Source organism: Rhinolophus sinicus, chromosome 6 (assembly GCF_057876585.1).
Source record: "Rhinolophus sinicus isolate RSI-liver-muscle chromosome 6, RSI-T2T, whole genome shotgun sequence".
Taxonomy (NCBI): domain Eukaryota; kingdom Metazoa; phylum Chordata; class Mammalia; order Chiroptera; family Rhinolophidae; genus Rhinolophus; species Rhinolophus sinicus.
In genome coordinates, this window is record NC_142506.1 from 53,474,249 (window position 1) to 53,491,696 (window position 17,448).

General features: G+C 41.8%; 1 long non-coding RNA gene across 1 annotated transcript in view; it reads left to right on the plus strand.

Annotated features, from left to right (window-relative positions):
• Positions 1–1,243: 1,243 nt before the first annotated feature.
• LOC141567900 (uncharacterized) overlaps positions 1,244–17,448 on the plus strand; it is a 28,458-nt gene continuing 12,253 nt past the window's right edge. Inside the window, exon 1 of the long non-coding RNA XR_012490880.2 lies at positions 1,244–11,114. This is a non-coding gene — a long non-coding RNA (uncharacterized LOC141567900). The remainder of the gene's footprint in view (positions 11,115–17,448) is intronic.

Here is a 17,448-nt window from a genome sequence, read left to right on the forward strand (position 1 = left end):
TCAAAATATTTCAGGTCATATTTTACCCCTCTCACTTACCTCCGTAGCCCTCACCATCCAGTTTAAATCATAATGGCACTTTCCTGGCAGGAAGAATGCTTGGTCTCTTGTGTAGAAAGTTCCCTTATCCTTAGGACTCGGCCTTCTGCAGAGTCTGCCGTGCCCAGCAGCTCTACCGGCCTGTGGGAAGAGGGCTGTGTTCTCACAGCTGTGGGCTGGTGACGCTGGGACTCGGCCTGGAGCAGCGGCCTGGCAGTCTGGAGATCCTGGAGCTGTGATGCTTGCTTTGCCTGTCACTCGCTCTGGGTCAGGCACTGCTCTGCTGCGCAGCTCTGTCCTCCCACCTTCCAGAAGCTGTGTACATGTGGGCCCCTTTGTTGGCACCAGATGTCCATGTGCCAAATGCTAACAGACAGAAAGAATGTCTAAGACGGCAGGCTGGTTGGGATTTTCACTGGCCGGATTATTTTCTGTGGAATGGAATGCGCTTAGATCTTTCTCTCCTTCCTTCCTTCCTGCTTTTCTTCCTTCTCTTTTAATAACTGCTGCCAGATAAGAAAGTGCCTTGTTTATACAGCCAATTCCTGTAGAAGATCAATGTCACTACATCACGCTTTCTGGATAGCTTAAATCAGCAGAGAGCTTCAAGGTCACATATACCCCCTCTCGTGCCAGGCATGGCGGCTGGCTTCGAGGCTTGTGTGTTTCTGAAGTGTGCTTACCAGTCATCTGCTTCAGAAAGCACCTGGCAGGCGGGGTGGGGGGGAGGGCATGTTAGAATTCCAGATTCCAAAACCCTAAAACAGAATCTCCAGAGATGGGGTCCAGGAGCCCACATTTTTAACAGACATTCTCAGGGGAGTGTTATGCACATTACAGAAGAAGAGCCACTGTCTGGGGCAGTATTCTATTGTGAAGTGTGGGATTTGGAGCTGGACTTGGCCACTCTGATTAGGTGATGGGCGCAGACTTTAAATATTGCTGAGTCTCTGTGTCTTAATTTGTAAAGTGGAAAGAACACCTACCTTGCAAGGCTGATGTGAAAACTAAAGGAGATAATAAAAGTGAAAATCCTTTACAGGTTATAAGGTCTGACACATTATTATTTATAGGAAACCAGCTAGGGAAGAAGGGAGGAAGAATGGGTGAGGGAGGTGGAGGGAAAGGAGGAGGGGGAGAGAGACCCAGGTATGGACAATCAGAGAGTGTGGGGAGGTGGGGAGGTAATACTTGAATCTATGGAATGTAGGCAGTGAGCCACCCAAGGTACTGGTGGAGCGAGATCAGGAGATTTGCTATCATGGTGCTATTAATTATAAACTGTTAAGTCTATTTCTAGAATGTGACATTAGGAGGTGTTTGTCTTTTATAAAAAATGTGGTAAAAGAGATAGCACAAAATTTTACCGTCTTACCCATTTTTAAGTGTACAGTTCAATAGTGTTAAGATATTTACATTGCTGTGAAATAGATCTCCAGAACTTTTTCATCTCGCCAATCTGAAATGCTATCCCATTGAACAACTTCCGTTTCCCCTGCCCTATCCCGGCACCCACCAGTCTCCCTTCTGCTTCTGTGAGTTTGACAACTCTAGGTCCCTCAGGTAAGTGGAATTATACAGTATTTGTCTTTTTGTGACTGGCTTATTTCACTTAGTATAATGTCCTCAAGGTTCATCCATGCTGTAGCGTGTGAAGGATTTCCTTCCTTTTAAAGGCTGAATAACATTCCATTGTATATACACACACCACATTTTGTTTATTCATTCATCCACTGGTGGACATTTGAGTTGCTTTCACCTCTTGGCTGAAATAATTGTGAATAATGCTGCTGTTACCATGGATGTACAAATATCTTTTTGAAACCCTGGTTTCCATTTGTTTGGATATGTACCCAGCAGTGGGATTGATGGCTTGCTCTCCTTTTTTAAAAATTTGCTGTCAGACATAGTGCTTTTAGAGCAGCATGGATTATTCACCTCACCTACTAGAGAAAACTCTTATTTATTTGAGGAAATGGTGTTTTATTTTTCTAAAAAAATTCACAAAGTTGAAAATTTGGGCCAACTCCAGTTGTCTGGAGAAGGAGGTAAAGATAAAATAGCACATTCTGAGATTCAGGTCATAGTTTTGTACGAGTCACTGAACAAAGTGCCAGCTAGCTCTGGTGCTTCCCTAGTAAGTCTTCAGCTCCCCAGTAAGAAATGTTGAAAGAGGCTTCGTAACTGTTTATCACTAAGTTTATGAAATTTATTACAGTATGGATTGGGTGTCACCTGACTTTAAGTATAGCTAAAAAAATGTCAGGGTTTGGTTTTGTTTTCTGAATGCTTAGTTTTTAAACGTCGTGCTGGCTGTGTTGGCTCCAGGCTAAGCCTGGTTACCAGCTCAAGGCATGGTATTCACTTAGGTAAAGTTCATCGTTAGTGATGGGAACGGTAAACCTATTTTCCAACTAGTCTTCTTGATAACCTACAATATTTTTTAGTTAATGCTCACCAAGTCCTGTTAGACTACTATTATTTTCACATGGCTGACACAGCTCCTCCTAGAGGTAGAGTTCTTCGCTCCACCACGTTCTTGAAGCTCACGGCTGCTGACAGCATTATATAATCTTCAAGGTTACTTTGTAGGAAGCTTTTTAAGCTTATCTGTTTCTGAGGGCTCGTTTCATTAAAACTCATATCATTTCATAGATAACATCTGTGAAATGCCCTGCTTAATTGGGCCCCCATCAATTTAGCAATGACCCTGCACTAAGCAAGATGAAAGTGTGTATGGGACGGAGGGCACCTGCTTGCCACCCTTACACGCCTGCCCGCCTTCCTGACACGTGTCTGACACATGGATCCAGTGAAGATGTTAGTGTCCATCCATATTGTACATTTGTAAGATCTAGTTCTCATGATTCTAAGTTACAATAGAAATTCTAATTTTCTTACTGCATCCTAATGACTTATCTCACTTTCAAGATGACTATTGTAGAGAATGTCCAAAGGAAATGGTCTTGTGGAAAAACAATGTAAAATGCTCCAAAAATTATTACAGTATTTTAAAAGCAATGCATAGCTATGAAAGAGAAGTTGGGAAATACCAGTAAGCAAAAAAGAAGAGAAAACCCAAGAATATGTTGTATCTCTATGTGACTTCTTCACAATACCACAATGGGATTGATTGGTCGGGGTTCTCACCCGTAAAGACAGAAACAAACCTGCTTAACAGAAGCAAAAGGGGACTCACGGGAAGGTACCTTGACTGAGGAAAGGGTGCTCACGGAGCCCAGGAGGGGCGGGGGACACTCAAGGAGACAAGAACCAACAGGGCTTCTTAGGGCAAAGAAACGAGGAGCAAGATGTAGTGACCAGCTCATACCTGGCACAGCCTGTCAAGGGCCACTGCTTTGGGAGATGGCCTTGTACCTACTCAAATCAGAGTCTGGGGAGAGATGGCAGGGAACAGGAGGACCCGCTTCTAGGCATCCGCTGTGGGAAGGAGGGGTTATCCTAGCAGTCAGCCAACCACCAGCCACACCCAGCTGGGGCGAGAAAACACTCCAGTAAGAAGCCAGGGTGCTACTGGGGTGAAGAAATAAACACAGCAAGTATTTATTATAGGTTCATATTACACATCTATTAAACTGCAACCTGCAATTTAAATTAATACACCATGAACAACCCATATTAATGTATATGCACCTAAAATATAATTTTTTTCTTTTTTAAAGATTTTATTGGGGAAGGGGAACAGGACTTTATTGGGGAACAGTGTGTACTTCCAGGACTTTTTTTTTTTTTCTCAAGTCAAGTTGTTGTCCTTTCAGTCTTAGTTGTGGAGGGTGCAGCTCAGCTCTAGGTCCAGTTGCTGTTGTTAGTTGCAGGGGGCGGAACCCACCATCCCTTGCAGGAGTCGAGGAGTTGAATCCGTAACTTTGTGGCCCATGTGGGAATCGAACCGGCAGCCTTCGGAGTTAGGAGCATGGAGCTCCAGCTGCCTGAGCCACTGGGCCAGCCCCCTAAAATATAAATTTTAATATCTGAATAGTATCTAATTGTTGGGCTGTACCTTCATTTTTTACCTAGTTCTTTATTACTGGTCACTTAAATAATTTTCCATTTTTCTCTATAATAGTAAGTTGTTATATACGAACATCCAGGTAGTTAAATCTTAATTTAATTATTTGGTTAGAATACATTCCTAGAAGTGGAATTGTTGGGTCAGCTTTGAAAAGCTGGGGTCCCATTTTTAAAAAAAATTTTATTAAGTTTATTGGGGTGACATTGGTTAGTAAAATCATATAGGTTTCAAGTATACAATTCTATAGTACTTCATCTGTGCATTGCATTTTGTGTTCACCACCCAGAGTGAGTGAGTGAGTTCTCCTTCCATCACCATATATTTGACCCCCTTTACCCTGTTCTACCACCCCCCTCCCTCCTTTCCCTCTGGTAACCACTAAACTATTGTCAGTTTATTACAATAGTTTTTGTTTGTTTGTTTGTCTTGTTCATTCGTTGTTTTCTGTTTTATATCCCAAATATGAGTGAAATCATATCATTCTTGACACTTTTTGTCTGACTTATTTCACTTAGCATGATAATCTCAAGATCCATCCATGTTGTCACAAATGGCAGTATTTCATCTTTTCTTATAGCTGAGTAGTATTCTATTGTATATATATACCACATCTTCTTTATCCAAACATCTATTGAAGGACACTTTGGTTCTTTCCATGTCTTGGCCACCATGAAGAGTGCTGCAATGAACACAGGGGCCTTATTTTAAAGCCTATTGTTAATAATGTGTTTTCAGGCTATGTTGGAGAAAGATTGTTCCCGTATCCCAAACCCTCATCAGCATTTTTTGGTTTGTTTTTAATTTTGCCAATTTGATAGGCAAACAATAGTATCTCATTGATTTTTAAAAATTCCCATCCCGTTGATTAGTTGAGGTTTCTAAAGGCCTGTGACAATGTATACTAGAGGATTCAGTTGGATTAGCTTAAGGAGGGACCAAATTTGAGCCTCACAGATTGTTTCTTGTCAGACAGAAATAAGAACACCTCTGGCTGCTGTGAAATGGAGCCCACAAAGCACATGACAGAATCTAAATTCAAGAGGTACCTTGTCACACAAGAATCTGGGTGCTCACATGGTACCTCTAACACCTAACAATGCTTACCAAGAACATGACACTTGTTGACATCAAAACTGGCTTCAGTCATTTTCATCACCACCGATTACCACCTGAGAAGTCACCTTCTCAGGACAATGTGTGGAAAAACTGAATGACCCTTGTGAAAGGAACCAATGGGAACCTAAAAAGGGGGCGTTTTCACCAGATTCTTAAAGACAATATATTGACATGATGTTGTTAAGACTCGTGAAATTGTAGAAAGCTGTTTGAAAGAGAAAGCCAGGTGAAAGCCAAATGCTCCCCCTTGCCCACCAGCCAATAGCAGAGCCCCCAGCCCCCCACACCCTCCCTGATGTGAGTACCAGGGCTCCTTGATGGGTCATAGGTCTATCTCTCCTGACTGCCCACCGACCACTTCCAAGGCCCCACCTGCTCTCTCCAAACAATTCAGCTCTTTGGTTGTTTGTTTGTATAAAGGCTTTTGAAAACAAAGGCCTTTTGATTCAGCCCTGTTTTCAAAGGAAGCCCCAGTTTGCCCCCTTGAAGAGGTGGGTGGTGAGGAGGAGAGGAGGAATTACTTTCAATGGTTTTTCTTTTGTAACAGCAGTAAGAATAATAACAATAAAATAGTAACTCAATAAATGGTCCTGTGAGGCAGAGAGGAAGCTCTCAGTTTCAAGCTACAATATACATGTTTTTGTAAAATGTTTTGATACAGAGAGTTAGTAGGCAAAGGTATAGTGAGTCCCGTGTAGCGTTTCCTTCCTCAACAGCCATCACCTCAGTCCCATCTCCTTCTCCAGGTATTGCTCCCCTCCATTATTCTGAAACAAATCCAAGCCACCATTTCATCCATAATTTCTTTCGCATAATTGTTCATTTTTCATTTTTCCATTCATAATGTTTACATAAAATTTCCATGTATATTTAAAAGATAAGGATTCATTTTTTGAAACATAACCACAATACCATTATCATCCCTAAAAAATAGTAATTGCTTAATGTCATCAAATATCCAACCAGTGTTCAAATGATCAATTTTCCCATAAATGTAATGAGTGGCTTAAAAGAAAAATACTGTTTGGTTGAACTGGAAGTCAACCCAGCTTGATTGTATTGTTATTGGTTATGTTTTCTAAGTTTCTTTTAGTGTATAATTTTTCGCCTCTAACCTTTTCTTCCCCCTCTTGACACTTGAGTAGTGAAGAAATCAAGTTGTTTGTCCTGTAGAGTTTCCCACAGCCTGGGTTTTCCTGGTCGCAGTTCTATGGTATATGTAGTTGAACGTGTTCCTTTGTCCTCTCTAGTCGGTAAATTGGCAGTTGGATCCAGTCTTGATATGGGGGAGCAAGATTACTTTATTAGGTGTGTATCCTTCTGTCAGCAAGTACATGGTATCTGGTTGTCTGCCTGACGTCAGTTCCGTTATTGATGAATGCTAGGTTTCTTAATACACTAGGGACTGCAAAGTGGTGATAATCTAATTCTATCATTCCTTCTTCATTTATTAGTTGAAATTCTTTTAAAAAAAAAAACTATTCCTCATCTACTAGTATTGGTTACCCAGTGGTACAATCCTGTCAGGAAGGCAGTATAAGTGTATTTTCCAGTTTTCAAAGTAAGGACTTGGTTTCCTCGCGTTCTCTAGCAGGGACCAGTTAGTTTTTGTTTGTTTTTTGGTATCATTATAGACTTATAAAGGATGTTTCAGTTCATTGTAGTTATTCTTATGGGTGCTCACAGGGTCCCATCTTTGGTTAGTGGAAGCTTCTTCAGGTTAACTTCTGACAGCTTCTTGGGCACATGGTATAAGATATTTTAGGTTCATCTTGTACAATACTTAGTTTTTAATGCCACGTTGTCAGTCTTTAGTGACCTGAAATCAAGGTGACATGAGCTGTTTCTAATGATGTGTTTATTAGGCAATAAGCAGAGGAAGAAAAGTTCAGTTTGTGTTAGATTTGCAGGTCCTGTTACCTGCTTTCCACCACAGTTCCACACAGTAGTGCACAGACACAAAACTCACTGGTGAAATGGAGATCAGAGAAACTTCTAGGACTGTATGAGCAGCCTCATATCTCCTGACTTTAGAATCTAGATGGGAGCATGCAGCTGGAACCTGAGGCCAAATTGTGGGTCTTCTGTTTCTCGAATCCAGACAGGATTCATCTGTGGGGAAAGCAGTATATATATAGAACCTCTAAATCCATTGTTAGAATCAGTGTAATAAGTGACTTTTAAATCCCAGTGGCAGGAGGATTTATGGGTTTCCTTAATTTCCCATTTGTTGGTGGAACAACAACAAAAAATACAGACCTCGTAATAAAGTGGTAAATGAAAAGTTCACCGCATCTCCTTGTCTGTGACCCATCAGCTTGGTCTACCTCATATGGGAAGGACCAAGTAAACAGTTGGAGAGGGCTGGAATTGTTTACCCCTCAGTTGTAAGGGAGGCTCTTGGGTGTTTTTCTCTCCCGTTAGGGGTGAGACCACAGTAAGGAGGTCTTGGCTTGGAACTCCCTGGTACCAGGTGCTGGATCCATCGAAGAAAAGGCGGGGAGAGGAAGAGTGGCTGCATATCGAGTGGGTTACAAAAGGGTGTCGGGTGATTGCAAAAGAAGTCACATTCTTGGTCTAAAATCTGTAAACGTGGAGGGAGGGCGCGTTTGGGGAGAGGGCAGAGTAAAAAGAGACAGTAGACGGAATAACCAGAGCCAGAGACAATGACCAACTGGCTCAGTGTCTTTTGGTGGACATTGGAAATAAGAAGGGGTGTTTGCTTTGATGGAGAGGGTGGGGACATGAGAAAAACCTATGGATGCAGCACTACCAGGCTTAAGTTTGGAACTACCTTGGCAAGGCACTAATCACCAGTTTAGGCAGTTAAAAAGGGTCTTTCTATTAAGAAATTTCAACACAAAAAGAATAGGAACCGCATGAATCCATTACCCATGGCCAATCTTGTTTATCTGTTCCCTGTCCACAGTTCCCCCTACCTCCACCCTCACCCCTGCTGGATTATTTCAAAACAAATTCCAGACATCATGTAAGGGATTTGATATTATCTTTTTAACAGGTAAGGACCCCCTTCCCTTTTTTCCCCACACAACCATGAAACCATGATCCTAACTTAAAATAATTAACAATGATTCTTTACTATTACGTGATACACAATCATTGTTCAAATGTCCACAATTGTCTCATAAATGCCTTTTCACTATTTATTCCAATCAGGATTCAAGCAAGGTCCATATACTGCATTTGGTTATGTGTCTTTTAATCGATAACACTCCCCTCCCCTTTTGTTCTTCCCATTTATTCGTTGAAAGGCTTGGTCATTGTTTGTATAGAGTTTTCCACATTTTGGATTTGTCTGATTTCATTTCTGTGGTGGTGTTTGACATATTCCTCTATTCTCTGTATTTCCTGTGGTCCCGTTGTCAAAACTAGAGGCTTGATCAGATTCAAAGTCAATTCACGTTTTGCTTTTGCTTTTTTGCAAATCACCTTCTTCGGGGGTGGTGTATTGTATTGCTTTCCTTACGGGGGTACATTTGTATTCCCTTCCTTACGGGGGTCTGAACTGTCTGTATTCATCAGTTGCTCAAATTCGATTGCTGTCAGCCTGATCCAGCCAGAATAAAGTCCCCCATCAGCCTTTCCCTCATACTTGCCTATGAACATTATTTTATTAGGAGTTGCAAAATCGCGATGTAAAAAATTCTATCATTTCTTGTGCATTTATGTGCTGGAGTCCTTCTATTAAGGATAATTTCCCTTCACGGACTGTTGGATTTCTTTGAAATGCAGTTTGTACAGCAAGGGTACCGCAGTTTGCTTGGTGCTTTTCTTTAATTTTTCAAAAGAAATGTTTCTTGATTTCTTTTAAAAACACTCATTTTATTTTTAGAATAATGTGTGTTACAGGTGGGGCTTGAAATTGCCCATGCCCTTTGCAGAAGTATCAGCCCCCATTTGGCATGTGTGCTAGCCAAAGCTGCACTGGGTGACATTTTCTCACCTTGTTATTTTCCTGTGATTCACAGGGCTTGCATTAGCAGTTAGTACTGCTATTTTTGTCATGGTGAGTCTTTTATTCATGTGGTTGGAAGTGGCATGTTTGGACTTGACTTAATTTAATAAAGGTGTTGCAGATTGATAAAACAGGTTTAAAGCATCATAGGGTTATAAGGAAAAAGAATATTTAGAATAACTACCTATGTAAATAGTAAGAATTCATAATAATTCTGAATATATTTCTCTAACTAAACATTAAATAATCAACTAATTCACACATTTTGGTATATGTTGATATTAATATATTTAAATTATGTACTTAAAATAACGGATATTTTAAATTAGAAAACCACTCACGACTCATACTTGCAACTTGTAATTTCTATGTTACTTCCATTTTAAATTTGGTCGTTCAACAACACACATCGGTTACCATTGAATTGGGATTATAACCCAGGTAGAAATTTAGTTAATTTGTGCAGTAATCAGGATTAACCAGATAATTTCAAAATTCTCTTAATCTGTGAATTAGGAACTCGTATGATATAGGAAATACAACTATTTCCAAACAGTTGTAACTTAACTCCAAAGAAAGGTTGCATTTCTAAATCCCTGATGGACGTTAGGAGCACCAAGAGGAATGAAGCAAGAGAGAGGCGGAGTGGGCAGGCACCAGTGCTAACTCCCCAGAGAAGTGGAAACCATGGACCTGGCACAATCACTCATGGTCGGAAACCACGTGGAGAGGAAGGTGATGGGGGAGTGTATCCCATCAACTGGATATGGAAGCCGTGAAACCTATAGGGTGCCATACCGAGGAAGGCCAGCAGAGGGAGTTGTATTGGCGCTAGGTATGTGCTTGCTTGTTGCAAAAGGAGGTGGAGCCAAGATTCAAGATGTGGAGAAAGATGTGTGTGCTTTCAGGTAACAGACTTTACGGTGCCGGGGGTGAGGGGTCAGGCTGCTCACTGGCCTAGGCACCCTGAGACTGCACGCTGCACCCCATCACTGACCTCCTTTCACACAAAAAATTAAAGGCCGCAGCAGTTCTTCCAGTTCCTGCCCCACCCCAGGGCCTTCTGTTCCTATTGGAGGACCTGGTCTCTTACTTGGCAGAGAACGTAGACACCTTTGGGCTCGCACACTCTCAAATCTCTGTTGCCAATGACCAAAGGACACCTTTAAGATCCAGGGCCAGGAGATGCAGCTGCAGGGCGCAGACAGAGCAGGGGTTGTCTCCAGGAGTGTCTGCTTCTTGGGGTTGGCACCGGCTCCTGCCTCCACACTGCCCTCTCCTGGTGCTCAGTCCCCTGTGTTCCCAAGGCCTGTCGAGTTGCCTCTGTACCAGCTCAGGCTCCCTCTCAGCGCAGCCGTTTTCAGAGCTACACGCTGCGTTACCAACCTCACACCACCCCAGATTCCGTCGGTGTGTAAGTGTGCAGCGTGCAGAACTCTTAATATCTAAACTTGCTTATGTTTTTAACCATCCTTACCTCCTGACCTCGAGTCCTGGAAGTCCCGGGCTATGCCCTCTCCGAGTAACCTCCTCCTATGCCGCGCTGCCTACTCCTGGCTGCCTCGCTGCTGACGTTCCTCTCAGATATTCCCTTTGTCCTTTGATCTTCACCTTATCCGTGTGTTTATTTCTCTCGGGTCATAATTTTACTCTGGTCTACCCCATCTTTTAAAAAGCATCTTCCCTTTCCTTAGCTGTATCCCCCTTTAGCAGTGGTCTCTCCCTGTGTCCTTCCACTACCAGCGTTTTGAAGGGTCTCTACTGTCTGAGCTCACATCGGCTCTTCCCCTCCGTCTCTCAGGCTCCTGCATCGGCCTTTCGCCGTCACCACTCTGCTGATGCTGCGGATGGCGTCACCACCCACATGCCAGCTGCCTGTGCCAGTAGCCTCGTCCCAGCCCTTACCCTGCCTGAACTCACTGCAGCCTTTGACGCTTGTTGGATTTCAAGGTACGCTCTTCCTAGATTCTCCCCTTTCTTGCCTCTGACTCGTGCCTCTTTCTGTTCCCTTTCTTAAGCATTAGCTTCCCCAGATTCTAGCCTGAGCTCCTCCTTTAATCCTCTCTTCACGTGGCCTCTTTCATCCCCATGATCTCCTCTATCACTTACAAGCCGAGCTCTTCCAGATCTAAACCTTGGGATCCAAACTTCTGCTGAGACATTTGCCTGCTGAATGTTCTGTAGGTTCCTGTTCTTTCTCCTCCAAACCTACTCCTCTCCCTCCACTGTCTTGTTTGCCCAACTGCGACCGCGTGTATGCATCACTGAGAACCTGCCTCAGTGTCTCGGGGTCCGTCCCTTCCACTCCTTTAATACAACAAGGCTCCAGTGCTTGTCATCTCCCTTCTCGACAGTAGTGGAGTCTCTGGACTCTCGGCCTCCAGGCTGTGCCCAGTCCAATTCATTCTTTATCTGCTTCCAGAAGTATCTTTCTAAATAGATATGGTCATGACTCATGTCTTTGTATGGGTTTTGCCAGAAATGAACCCTAAGAGAAGGGCTCTGGTGCAGTTGATTGATTTGGTTCTGGTGCAGTTGATTGATTTGGTTCTGGTGCAGTTGATTTATTCGGGAGGCCATCCTGAGAGACCATACTGTGGTAGTAGGGAAGTGAGATGGGGAAGGAAGGCCAGCCAGTGAAGGTGTGTTATCAAGGCAATGACCAATGTGGGTAACTGGAGCGGAATCCTGCCGGGGAGCTGGTGGAATCGGTGTGGGGTGTATGCCTCAGATTCATCCTGCCTGAGGGGCGAGGGAGCTGGGGGATTTGTACCCCAACTCTCGTCAGGCATTGGTTGGGAGTGTGTGTGCGCATGTGTGTGTGTGTGTGTGTGCACGTGTGAGTTCTGCAGTGGTTCATGGCCCTCTTGCAGGGCTTGGAAGCAGGGAGCCAGTGGAGCCCATCTAAGGAACACAGCACAGGACTGGGGACTTCCTGCAAGCCCTCTGGTAACATCAGCTATTCTGAAAGAGGCTGCTACTCTTGTTTTATCTGCATGATCCTTATTTAATTATGTCATGTAAGGTCATCTTTACGATTACTGGAGTTTAAGAGATATCTATAGCTGAGTGCGAGAAGGGTACTGAAAATGTTACTATATATCTATGTTTATGTTTAGAGAACTGTGTCTAAGCATGAGATTTTTTTCACTTCTTTATACTTTTTTTTCCTGTGGTAAAATATACATAGCACAGCATGTACCATTTTCACCAGTTTATACAGACAGTTTAGTGGCATTAAGTACATTCACATTGTTGTGCAACTATCACCACCTTCCATCTCCAGAAGTTTATCAACCCAAACTGAAGTTCTGTACTCACTAGACAGTAACTCCTAATTCCCTCTTTATACTTCCTTCACTGTGATTTTTATAATACAATTTGTATTTTGAAAAAGAGGATATATCTAGCTTGATACTTAAATAATGTTTACTCATTCTGCTGTGCTTTCAAGACTATTTTTTCTGTGAAGTCTTTCCCCGCAAAAGCTCGGAGTATCTTACAAGTGAGTCAGCCAAACGAGACACAATTGAAATGCTAATTTTATGAGGTTTCCAGGTACTCCTCCTTGAAGATTCTGAGAAAGCTATTAAGAATTTATCTAGAGTTACTTCCAGTGATCTTATTAAAGTGGATGTTGTTGACCACAGGTTATGTCCAGTGTCTGGACTATTTCCTTGCATGATGCTGCTGTCTTTTCATTTTCTTATGTTTGATTTTTACCATTTTATAAGGCCCACTGTTTGCTCTGCACTGTACCAGGCACTGTAGGAAAGATAAAACATGAGCATGTGATAATTATTTGGAATAATAATGCCATTCCAGGGAAAAAATGCAATAGATGGAGGGTATTCCAGCCCTTCATTTTAGAGTTGGCTACAGAAAACATGGTGATTTCCAGTCTAAAATTGACCTGCCACTTATGAACATACAATATGAACATTAATATATTCAAATATGAAAACAGAACCGAACGCTAGAAATATATTAGAATAATAATAATGATGATGGTATTAATACCTAACAGTCAGTAAGCATTTACCATGGGCCAAACACCACACTAGGTACTTTACTCACATTATCTCATTTAATCCTTACAAACACCCTCCAGTTAGTTACTGTTATCCCTATTTTTCAGTGAAAAAAGCTGGCACACAAGGAGATTAAGGGCATGGTACTAGGAAGTGAGGAAATGGGGTTCCCAGTCCAGATCTATCTGATTCCAGGGTCCAAGCTTGGCGTTTGTCATCGTTAGGACAACAGTCTGTGCATCATTACATTATTCACAATGTCTAGTCAGGAGATAAGAGAGAGTTGATTTTGCAGTTACATTTAATTTTTCATTGAAGTGAAACTGAAAAGTGTGCGATTTATTAAAAGACCATTTAAGGGTTTTAAAACGCTTGGTCTCTCCTACCAAGTCCCTCATTGGTATGTATGCCAGGTTCTTTTTTAAAAATTTGTCTTCCTAGGCCATCTCTAGATCCTTTCATGTATGCCTTCCCTGTGGAAACCACCATGCAAAGCTCAGTGGTTGGCCAGAGGCCCGTTTCTGCCATTCTTCATGTCAGGTCGAGCATTCATTCAAGAGGAAGTTCAGTGATGCTTGAAGAGCCTGCCTGAGTGTTTGGTAAAATATGTATGGTCCAGTGTTTTATTTGTTAAAAATGCCTTAAAAGGAGATGCTATCAATCAACTGATTTAAATGATTAGTTTTTAAAAAAATGATTGCTCAGTCTTGAGCGATGAGGAAGGAAGAGAGTTATTTCATGGATCCTCAAGTGTGGCTGTGACACCTGGGAAGAGTTGTCTCCAGAGAGAGCAGGGGCATGCTCTTAAGGCAAGAAAACAGTAGGCAGGACCCGGTGACAACTGATTCATTTTTCCCTAGTCAGCCATCTGCCGACTCTGACCTGTGTGTCTCATTCGTTCTTTTACTCACTCACTCACTCACTCACTCACTCACTCACTCACTTGTTCATTAGTAAGTTCCTGCCCTGAGTGAGGCACACCAAACTATGCAGCCGGGCTCAAAGACTAATCCACAGAGCCTGCCCTCACAGGGCTTGCAGTCTGGCGAGGAAGAGAGACACGTGCACGGGTAAATCTCAATACCAATGAAGACAGAGACCAGCCCTGGCATGGGAAGTCTAGAAATTAGGAGGTGACATCTGAGCTGTGTCTTAAAGGATGCACAGGACATTTCCAGACACGTGGTTGTGTTGGGTGGAGACAGTATCTGCGAGGGCACAAAGCCTGCGGAGCCAGCTTGCTCAGGCCTCTAAAATGCGGGTGTCAAAACCAGAAATCCTCCGGGGAGCAAGAGGAAGTGCATGCGTTTCTTGTTTTTATTTTGTACCATATAAATAAAATCTTTACATGTTTTTAAAGCTTGCAGCCACCTTGAATATCTGGCTAAAACCTTTCTTTGCCTTAAATGATAGACACAAAGATTAATGTTGTCAAAGTGGTGTAAAAGCTGGTCTTGTAGAAATATTTTATCAACTAAACACACGGACAAATTGTGTACAAAAATCCTGGCTCCTTAGCTCTCGATTGCATGCTGTGTGGTACGAAGTGTTTTGTTTTTTTTTATCTCTCTTCTTGTGGCTAATGTGTATGAAGGCAGCAGTGATTCTATCTGACATTCAGAAATAGTGTAAAAATCGCTAAGTCCTATAAAGAAGATTGCTGTTTTTCTTCATTCTTTTCACCAATATTGAGATGCTTCCAGAGATATCCAGTGTTAAGCAATTTGTGTTCAGCTTGTTCCCGAATCTGGCTTCCTTCTATAGGAAAGTAACAGCGAAACGAAAGCACATCCACTTAGTTTTGAATATGCCTCCAGTGGGAAATAGTGACTACCAGGCAAGCCGATGGTCACCTAGCCGCAGTCATGGTACGTGAGGATTATCAAAATTTGAGTAATTGGGAAACTATGGGATGGGCCTGCTTGCTCCATGTGTATATCATATTGGCAACTGAAAGATCTTAGAGTCAAAAATATTCAAGATCTGCTTGTGAAAAACAGACAAGAAGGGAAATAGAATGAACTATAGTGCCTATACTGTGCCATCGATTTTTGAGGTTGAAACTGCAGACTAGTCTCTTCCAGGAAGCCACTGGTAAATCTTGAAGGGAAGAAAAGGGGCCAAAAATAATGTGTGGGCAGGTGGGGCTGGGTTGTGCTGGTGAGGAAGCCAGGTGAGTGTCCTTGAATGTCCTTGAGGTTCACCCTACAGTTTCCTCCAGAGGACTGGGAGAACCCTACCTATCTCCCTGCAGGGCATTTTCAGAGCAAATGAGAAACTCTTGGCTTTAAGATGCTACATGCTATAAAATAATGATAATAATAGTTGGTGGAGTGCTTTAATTTCTAGCAGACATTATATAAAGAGAAAATTGTGCCTGCATGGGTAGAGCTAGTGAGCTCCTTAGTTAGAGAGACGGGCATGGCTGACTCATTGGATGAAGAACTGGGTGGTGGAGAACTGGGTGTTCTCTGGTTACTGATGGCTAAGAGATGTTGGCAGAGTACAACACATACCTCTGGCTATTTATTATGTAGGTTGGGGGGCGGGAATTCTAGTTTGCTGGAACCATGAATATTCTAGTGACCTATTGGTAACAAGAACAGAAAGTATGGGTAGGTTTACAGTTTATTATAGTAAGTACTTCGAATTAGCAAGTAGGAAAAAATGAATGAATGAATGAATGAATAAATAATGTGAATTCTTGACCAAGACATAGTCATGATTTTCAGGTAAAAGAATTTCTCACTTCTGATGACTTTAATAATGATAACGAACCACAAATTTAAATGTACCATTAAGGGCTTATTAATCTAAATTTCTTGCATTAGAAGGCAATGCACAAGAAATTGAAGAGTTGATTTCTTTTCCGTAAAAATGCCCATTATGAGTAAGGAGCTGATTCCAGGGTGTATGCTGAGGACTCAGGGAAAGTCTGATGGCCATTTAGTTAAAGAAATATGGATGACCACAACCTAGTGAATGTAAAAATAATAAATGATTTATTTTTTGAGTGAATAAAAATGCACTTGGTACAAAACCCAAGAGGTGTAAAGGCTGCTAGAATACAAATGAATTCTCCGTTGTGAACTTGTCCCTTAGCCGCTCAGTTTCCTCTCCCCTGAGCTCACCAATTCGGTGGCGTTCTGTGTAAGCGTGTGGGTGGATAGCATACTTTATACATCGCACTCTTTTCACTTAGCAACAGATCTTGTATGTTCAGTGCACAAAAATCATAAATATTCACTTAATTCATTTCAATATCTGCATAGCATTCTACTGCATTTATGTACCGTATTTTATTTAACCAGCCCCCTTTTAAGGAATATTGAGGTTGTTTTCAATCTTTCAGTAATTCTGAATTAAATTGTGGTGGATATTCTGGTCCACATATAAGTAGACCCGAGCCTTTTCCTTATTTTCATTTGCCTGTTAGGTTTTTGCTCATCCCATTCCAATTTTTTAACATTTTCCAAGCATTTTGTTTTGGGTCTGTCTCTTGTAGACTCAAGAAGTGACTGTAACATTTCCAGCAATTGTTATAATTTCCATTTTAGATACAAAGACACCTGTCACTTAGTATATTACACGAAAAGCTTCTGAGCTAATTTCTGAGATGGGAAGGCACCTAGTAGTCGATACATGAATAGTGTGGAATAAAGCAATTTGATTGGATCAGACGGTGAGGGCAGGGCTAGGCTTGGCCCCCCTAGGCTTGCAGTCTACCGAACTCCAAAATAATATGGCACCTGGCCTTCTACAAAAACCAAAGGGTGGATATGGTGATAGGTATGGTGTTAATCCAGCTCTAATCTGGGTTCATCAACCAAAGAGATCGATTTCTAAAATATTTAGGGCAAATATAAATCAAAATGAATTTTGTCAACTGTATTTTTCTTTAGTTTTGAAACATTTATTGATCTTTATTAATTATCATGAAACCCATGCAAATATTTTATAAGTAGAATTTTCAGGAAGTTTCATGCCCTTTTTATAAACCTTTAATAAACAAACAAATAAATAGGGAAATAATGAGGTGTACTTTGTACAGTGTATATAGACTCTGAGGCATTATCACCTCACTCCAGATATGATTTTTTTTTTTTTGTTCCAAGAGACAGAAAGCTCAACCCATAAAAAGGAATTAATTGGCTCATATCACAGAACAGCCCAAGAGTAGGCGTAGCTTTAGATGCAGGTTGATCTAGGACTTATATGCGTTTGTCGTAATTGGTATCTAAGTCTTGGTTCCC